Source organism: Sus scrofa, chromosome 14 (assembly GCF_054392235.1).
Source record: "Sus scrofa isolate SSC_HxYL_T2T_F1_AM1 chromosome 14, Sscrofa_HxYL_maternal_Yorkshire_Landrace_v2.0, whole genome shotgun sequence".
Taxonomy (NCBI): Eukaryota; Metazoa; Chordata; class Mammalia; order Artiodactyla; family Suidae; genus Sus; species Sus scrofa.
The window spans coordinates 24,354,996-24,361,219 of NC_139396.1; the positions used below are offsets into that span (position 1 = coordinate 24,354,996).

Sequence of the window (6,224 nt, forward strand, 5' to 3'; positions counted from 1 at the left end):
CCACATGCCGCAGGTGCAGTCCTAAAAAGACTGGGGGAGAGAAAAAAAAAAAAGCTAACCTCTGCATGTTTGCATAGTTTCCTTGTGACCAGACACACCATTTTTTTTTTTTTTTTTTTTTTTTTTTTGTCTTTTTAGGGCTGCACCTGTGGCATATGGAGGTTCCCAGGCTAGGGGTTGAATCGGAGCTGTAGCCGCTGACCTACACCACAGCCACAGCAACTCAGGATCCAAGCCAAATCTGCGACCTACACCACAGCTCATGGCAATGCCAGATCCTTAACCCAATGAGTGAAGTCAGGGATCGAACATGCATCCTCATGGATCCTAGTCAGATTCATTTCTCCTGAGCCACAATGGGAACTCCCAGACACGCTATTGAATAAGAACTCAGTATGTGTTAAATGAATGACTTGCAGCATATTCCCAACATGCCTCTACAGCATTCTGTAGGTACTGGCATAAAAGTGCTCTTAGGAGAAGTTCAAAAACTGGCAGAAACTTAGAGTTGCTAAGAGTGTTTTTCTCCCTTTTCATCCATTCTCTGTGCTGCTACTGTTCTTTCTTTATCATGCCCTTGGGCTGGAAGGAACCATTAAATCACTCCCAGGCACTGACCTTATTCCCTGGCTTGGAACAAATATATAGTTAATTTGTTGTGACTTTAGGTAGGCTTCCTTGAAAAAGAATGCTCAGTAAAACTCTCCTGCTCACATTCAGAGCAGAAACTCATAGCTCTGGGCTTGGGACTGTGGGAAAGCTAACAACCACCCAGCACATGCCACTGTTTTGTTCCCTTGTGAATCACAGAGCCTGGCACCTGGGCTGATAATGTCCTATTAATATAAAGTCTGAGTATCCAGGGGACGCCGGGGCAAGGCAGGATTTGCCTCCTAGCCCTGTAACCTTGACAGGAAGTGTCTTTGAAGATGACCTCTTGCCTAGAGGTAGAAAAATGTTGGCAAGACAGAGCATTTCACTCTGGCCACTCCATTCCCTCCACTGCCCTCTGGCTGAATTCCTAGTCCCTGAATCATGAACAGGTTGTCCTCTCTCCTGTCCGTGTGCAGATAGTTGTCATCTCCGTCCAGACTGGCTTCCAGGGCAGACAGCCAAGCTTCAAGGACTCAGTCAGTACTCCGACCATCTTATGGGCATCTGAGGTGGGAAACACAGATTCCCTTTGGAGCTGAGCTCTGCTGACACTGAATGGTCGACACATCTGAGGGGTACGAAGCTCCCCCATCTTCTCACGGTGAGTTCATGAGGGTAGACCATGATAAGTATTAGCCACCTGAACTGATCAGATCATCAAAGACAAATGTGCCATAGACAAGAATGAGGAGAACAAAGCTGGTTTTACCCCCAAAATTGACCAAAGTGTGATCACCTACCCCACGATTCTACTTGTTTCATCAGGACCTATGGAGGCTGAAAATTCTTATATTTGATTCAATTCAAGAAACAATCAATAGCAAAAGCTTCATGCCAGCAAGATGGAACATCTGCAGGAGAGAAAAGAAAATAAAGCCTGGTCCCGTCTTTGAGAAACATGGATCAGTGACCTTAGTCATAACCCCATCTTTATCATTCCATGGACAGAAGCTCCCGCTTTTTTTTCTCCCTTCACCTAGAGGTTATCTATCTCTTTAATGAATTCAGTTCCATCTAGGATCTTTGGATCCAGTTCTCTTAAGACTTTCTTGAGATGTGTTCTAGAACTATATACATAGTCTTTGTGCTTTAGACAAATCATGAATTTCTCTGAGATGGATTTTCCACATGTCTTCTCAGTTTGTAGGCGACATCCAGTGGCAGGTGGATGCTTGACCTCAGGAGCACATTGGAGTGATGTCTTCAAGGATGTCAATACCAATTTCTTGGACTGATCGGTCAGGTCCAATATCTTCCAAATCTAGATTGCATTACTTAAGCCTAAATGCGATAGATGATATTTACACGTGGCCATCTGGCAGCCCCTATGCCTTTCTTTCGTCAAGTTAAATAATCCTTCGCTTTGGTAGTTTGACAGACTGTTTATTTAAATTCTCCATAGCTCAGTGATAATTCTCTTTTGACCTTTCATAAATGTCTTTTTGAAAGACTTTTGTTTTTCGCAGTGCCTGCGGCATACAAAAATTCCCAGGCCAGGGATCAAACCCGAGCCACGGCTGCCACCCAAGCCACAGAGGTGACAATGCCGGATCCGTAACCCACTGAGCCACCAGGAAATTCCCTTGAAAGTCTTTTTGAAAAATGTGGTTCCATTCAAGAAACATAATACAAAGAGAGGAATAGGGGTTTAGGAATCACACCAACTTAAAATTGTACTCTAACTCTGCCACTTACTCTGTGCATGAACTTGGACAAATCACTGAACCCTTCTGAGATTTGATTTCCTCAGCAGCAAAAATGAAGTAATAATACTGAAGAGAGGGTGAGGATTAGAAATAATGCCCTTTCGACATGAACTGAATGTTTAATTTTTAAACTTTATTTGATCTTAAATTTAAATAGTCCCAGAGTTCCCTGATGGCTCACCGGTTAAGGATCAGGCACTGTCACTGTTGGGGCTCAGGTCCCTGCTGTGGCTTGTGTTGGATCCCTAGCTTGCAAACTTTCTCATGCCAGTGGGTGAGGCAAAAAAAAAAAAAAAAAAATTAAATAGTCCCACTTAGCTACTATATTGGACATCACAGGTCTTAGGTTATGATGGTTCCTCAATAAATAATAGTCATTGATATGGTTAATAATGGGAAGTTTGGATTTCCTGGAAAATGGTCTAAAGAAAAAAAAAGAAAACAACTCTAACAAATCAAAAATTCCCATCAAAATTTTCTGAGATTTTTCTATGAGATGTTATCATATATTGACCTAAAAATGCCTAAGTAGGGTGGGTTTTTTGTTTGTTTTATTTTTGTTTTGGCTGCACAAGGGACATGCGGAAAGTTCCCGGGCCAGGGATCGAACCCTTACAACAGCTATAACCAGAGCCACAGCTGTGACACCAGTTCACTTAACCCAATGAACCACAAAGGAATTCCTCAGTGTGGTCTTTTCGATCCTCCCAGGCTCGAGCCTCTACGTCCCTTCCTGAGAGCATCAGGTGCACCAGGACTTCCTTCCCTCTTCACTACTGGCTGGGTCACTTCTGCTGTTATTGTGCCTGTTAAGGGCGAGTCCTCTAGGAATCCTAGACAGAGAATCCGGTACCCCTAATGCTACAACCCTTGCGTCATCAAAGATACTATAAAAGCTCCCAAGACAGAGCGTGCGTTCTTTTATTATGCTTGTGATCGGCGTCATCCAGAAGCTTACGAAAAAAATCTGAGTGCGTCAGATCCCACGGTCCTATACGCTTTGTTCACTTGTCACCACAACACAAAACAGACTTCAAGATTATTCAGTTCAGCCAACAAATGCTGCTGGGAGTAATTATATCACACTCACATTTCTCAATAGTAACTCTACACCAGTTTCTAAAAATACCAACCATACTGGGCCAGGTGGCCTTGGAGACCTCAAGGTCTGCGTAACTTGGGCTTCAATAGCCCCACCCTCTCTGGATCTAGTGAGTCCAGCCATGAAGAAATGGTCCTAAGGTTTAGAAGCTTGATATTATACTCGGGATAATTAAGGTTGATTTCAAAATCTAGCAGTTGAAACACACTAAACTAAAATTAGGTGCACTCTTTGTAAAAATTAGTTGCATGATTTGTAGAATTTGCCAGAAATACCTGAAAAATACAGAAGATGAGATATTATCAAGAACCTTGAGCAAACAGGAAAAGTGGACATAGTACATTGAAGCAACGCAGTCTTTAATGCCTGGAAACTAATACCAGGTAGGCATAGCGCAATAAAACCAGAAATAATAGACTGTCTCTAGAGATGAGTTAGATGGTCCGCTTGTTCTGCAGAGAAAACCCAAACCCGCAAATGTGAACTGCCCAGGGTCATGCAGTTAGCCAGTGGCAGGGCTCAGAACTATCATCTTCTGGTTCTCATTCTAGTGTCCTTTCCAGTACACCAGAAAGCTATCCACTGTGAGGGTAAATTATTTCCTTCCTATGAAGCAGCAGACCTTGAGATGTCACCTTCTTCCTCATCCAAAGACAGATTCTTTATCCTGCCCAGGATTTCTTGGCAGGCTCAGAGCTTAAAGGAAGGCAGCTGTGTTGGCAGACATATGAGTCATGTTAACAGGGGCATCAGAAGCTCCACCTACCAAGTTCTACTCTATCAAATTTCGGACCGCCAGTGAACGCTGGAGTATTCAGCTCCCAAGGATGCAGTTTTCTGAGCAGATGCCTGAGACCCTGAGATGATGCGGAAAATAGAGTTTACTCTACAAAATAAACATGACGTAGGCACCATAGCAGAATCCCAACTTCCCCAGACCCACCCTCTGCAAAGGGAGGTTCTTACTACAGATTCAGCCCAGTGCATAGACTTTAGAAGCAAGGGTGCTCCCCACGTATTAGGGTGTCCTCTCCTGGCCATGAGGCGGGGAGAGCATTTGAATCTCAGATCTGTGTTTCACCTGAAAGTTGATTCATTCATCCCACAAAGATGTCTTTCTCCCCACCCCCACTAATATGTCTTTATAACCTCATGTTCTGTTTTAATCACTGCAATAACAACAAAATCTAGACATGATTTAGTCCATCAGAAATGTGTACTGAGTCCAACAGTGTTTTGGTTGTTGAAGATAGAGTTTGGGTGGTATTTTATTGTTCCCACTTCTGTGATCCTGTGGTACATTGTTTGCTCTTCTACAAGGGCCTAGTTTGATTTTTTTTTTTTTTTCCTTTTACAGCTGCACCAGCAGCACGTGGAAGAACATGGATCTGAGCCACATTTGCAACCTACACCACAGCTTAGGGCAATGCCAAATCCTTAACCCACAAGGGCCAGGGATTAAGCCTGCATCCTCACAAACACTGTGTTGGGTTTTTAATCCACTGAGACACAACAGGAATTTCCCAGTTTGATTTTTGTTTTTTTTAAAGGCTTTTTTAGGGCCGCACTGATGGCATATGGAGGCTCCCAGGCTAGGGGTCTAATTGGAGCTACAGCTGCTGGCCTACACCACAGCCATAGCAATGCAGGGTCCGAGCCACGTCTGAGATCTACACCACAGCTCACAGCAACACCCGATCCTTAACCCACTGAGGGAGGCCAGGGATTGAACCCACAACCTCATGGTTCCTAGTCAGATTTGTTTCTGCAGTGCCACAACAGGAGCTCCCCCAGTTTGATTTTTGATATTTATTTGCGTATGTTTGCTTTTCTTTTCCTAGCTTATAACTCTTCCAAAGCACAGAATGGAAATTTCTTCCTAACAGTTGAATAAAGACAAGCGAATCTGTTAGGAATTGCCAGAGACCAATAAAACTGATGGTGATCTCTTCATCACTTCCATTGAATAAAACCAAATGCTTATCTACTATGTGTTTAGCATTGTACTAGGTGCTTTGGGGTATTGTTATGGACTGAATATTTGTATCCTCCTGTCCGGAATTAATATGTTGAAATATAATCCCCAGAGTTCCCTTGTGGAACAGCAGATTAAGGGTCTGGTATTGTCACTGCAGTTGCTTGGTTTGATCCCTGGCCTAGGAACTTCTGCATGCCATGAGCGTGTCAAAAAAAAAATGGAGAATATATGTGTATGTATGACTGGGTCACTTTGCTGTACAGTAGAAATGGACAGAACACCATAAATCAACTATAATGGAAAAAATAAAAACCATAAAATAAAAAAATTGGAAGCTTCATCCCCAATATCATCTTTGGGAGGTAATTAGGTCATGAAGATGGAACCCTCATGATGGGATTAGCGCCCTTAGAAGAAGAGGCCAGGGAGCAAGCCAGCTCTTTCTACCATGAGAAAAATGAGGTCAGGAGTTCCCTTTGTGTCTCATTGGTAATGAACCCGACCAGAGTCCATGAACACATGGGTTTGATCCCTGGCCCTCCTCCGTGGTTAAGGATCCAGTGTTGCTGTGAGCTGTGGTATAGGTCACAGATGTGGCTAGGACCCTGAGTTGCTGTGGCTCTGACATAGGCCAGCAGCTGTAGCTCCAACTGGACCCCTAGCCTGGGAACCTCCATATGTCTTGGGTGCAGCCCTAAAAAGACAGACAAACAAAACAAAAAAACCAACGAGGTCAGCCCTCCGCAACCCAGAAAAATGTCTTCACCAGAACCTGGCTGTGCTG

General features: G+C 43.6%; 1 long non-coding RNA gene across 1 annotated transcript; it reads left to right on the top strand.

The window, feature by feature from the left end:
* Window positions 1-1,068: 1,068 nt before the first annotated feature.
* Window positions 1,069-5,780, top strand: LOC146396413 (uncharacterized). Its single transcript, XR_014828381.1, has 2 exons — window positions 1,069-1,255; window positions 4,820-5,780. It is a non-coding gene; the product is annotated as an uncharacterized LOC146396413 (long non-coding RNA).
* The last annotated feature ends 444 nt before the right edge of the window (window positions 5,781-6,224 follow it).